Below are 2,142 nucleotides of genomic sequence, written 5' to 3'. Positions count from 1 at the left end.
CTGTTTAGGAAAGATGGAAACAGGTAAAGGTGATGGTTAACAGTGCAGTAGATTGTTAAAAAAAATAAAGTGATAGAGTGAGTAAAACAGAATCTGTTACGGTCAAATTCACTTCAGGGAAAGATAGTGTTAGGGCTTGTCACCGGTTGGGTTTGCCTAGGGACAGAGGTCATTCTACAAAATACTGCCATGAATTGTATGAACATGGGAAATGAGCTCAGATGTGGGTTGAAGGGCAAATACTACTAAGCATGGTAGACCCTATTCCTGAAAATGAGAGCCAACAGTTACTTTTCAGCAGATAGTCAGTAAACTAATAAGAGATGAAGCTATTTTAGACTTGACTTTCCTATGTTGAGAGGAGATTGCAGAAGAGATGTTTGTAGAAAACAAACTTGGGTCAAGTGATCCTGAACTGATTCCATTTAAATTAAATGGAACAATAAGCAAAAGTTACCAACTAAGGTTTTTAATTTCCAAAGGATAAACATTGTGAAATAAAGGTCCTGAACTCTTCAATCCAGGCCATTGGAGCGTGTAGGGGGAACATGGGGGTACATGCACCCACCGAGTGCGCTGGTGTATCCCTTGATGTCTGTGCTCACTGCTTAGGTGATGGGCGGGGGGGGAAGGTGGGAGTGCTGGTACGCACGCTTCCTCCTCCCCCCTCCCCGCAAGCAAGGTAAAACATTTTTAGGGAAGGTTTTCACAACTAACTAGATGAGTAACCACCTCAAAAAGGGTGTTTGGGGTAAGCAGACAGTATACAAGAAATAGAAAAGTAGGTTGGTGATCAAAGAAAGCCATGTCTTGGAGGTCAGCAAGGGAAGATATAAAGTAAGAATTGCCAAAAGTAACAAAGCTAGAACTTGCAAAATAAATTAAATAGCAAAAATCTCTTCAGCCATATAAATAAAAAGAGAGAGAATGAATCAGGCTGCTATGACATAATTCTGGTTTAGAGATTAAAGAAAATCTCACAATAGGGCCAAAAACCTAAATTGATGCTGTGCCTCAAATTTAAATAAGAACGATGACATGGAACACATGCAAAGGCAGGATAGCTCATGGAAATGAAAAATACTACATCTGAAGTAGAAACAAAAATAAAAGAGCTCCAGTACACATGACTCGGAGGGTGTGGACAGACTAGGGAAATCTGCACGTCAGAGTTCTAAAATAAGTAACACATGAAATAAGTAGGAAAGTTTTGCAATGAAGATATCATAGGCAGGAGTGGTAGCATGTGACTGGAGATTAGCAATGTACTACCTATACTTAATGGTAAGAGGTGATCTAAGCAGCTAGAGTCTCATTAATTTGAGTTTACAGTATACAAGGTGTTTGAACAGATTTTAAAGGAAAGAATAAGTAAAACATATGGCGACAAATGGGGTAAAATGCAGCATGAGTGTACCGAAGTTAAATTTGCTAGATGTATTGGATATCTCTTTGATAAAATAACTATTTTTTTTGGATATCAATTCTAGTATTCTCTCGCCAGAAGTGAACATTAGGTGCTTCTGTTGCCTCTCTTGGTTGCAGTATGAGGCTGCTGAAATTTGCAATGTATTTGAAATTTTGCAGCTGCATGTTATGCATAGAAACTTTGAGAAATGAAAAACACTATTCTAAAGTTTCTCAGGTTTCTATTACTATAAAGCATTGAAGGACAAGGATATTGGAAATGGAGGACCTGATTTGTAAATAGAAGATGCCATCCACTGCACTTCAGCATGTGGTTAGAAGGAACTTTTGACATGTTTTCAAGCGATGCTGGCTTGGAAACAATTCAGGAAGGAATACTTTCAACTGGGGGACATATCTCCAGCTTCTGTGACAGTGCCCAGCTGGAACATTTCAAATTACTGCAGCTGTATGCAGCATATGGCTTTCAAGTTAGGAGGCCCTACTATGGGTGGAAGATGTCTTCTGATGGGTGAGAGGGGAAGCAGCGGGGGATCGTCAGCTCCCTCCCCTGCTGGGAGTTTGACTGTCCATTCCAAATCCTCTCTTCCTTTCCTTTCTCTTCCACCCAAGTAGAGGGAGTTGGGGACAAAGAGCCCAGCAGCAGTGGTATCAGACCTCCAAGTTTAGGAGTGGTCAGGATTCATAGATTCATAGATTAAGGGTCGGAAGGGA

At 40.5% G+C, this 2,142-nt stretch overlaps 1 protein-coding gene across 2 annotated transcripts in view; it reads left to right on the top strand.

Annotated features, from left to right (window-relative positions):
- KPNA1 (karyopherin subunit alpha 1) overlaps positions 1 to 2,142 on the top strand; it is an 88,642-nt gene that overhangs the window by 11,884 nt on the left and 74,616 nt on the right. The window lies entirely within an intron of this gene.

The sequence above is a fragment of the Gavialis gangeticus genome, unplaced genomic scaffold (genome assembly GCF_001723915.1).
Source record: "Gavialis gangeticus isolate Ggan-Ray unplaced genomic scaffold, GavGan_comp1, whole genome shotgun sequence".
Classification (NCBI taxonomy): Eukaryota; Metazoa; Chordata; order Crocodylia; family Gavialidae; genus Gavialis; species Gavialis gangeticus.
Note: the sequence above shows the minus strand (reverse complement) of the source record. Positions and strands in the feature narration are given on the sequence as shown.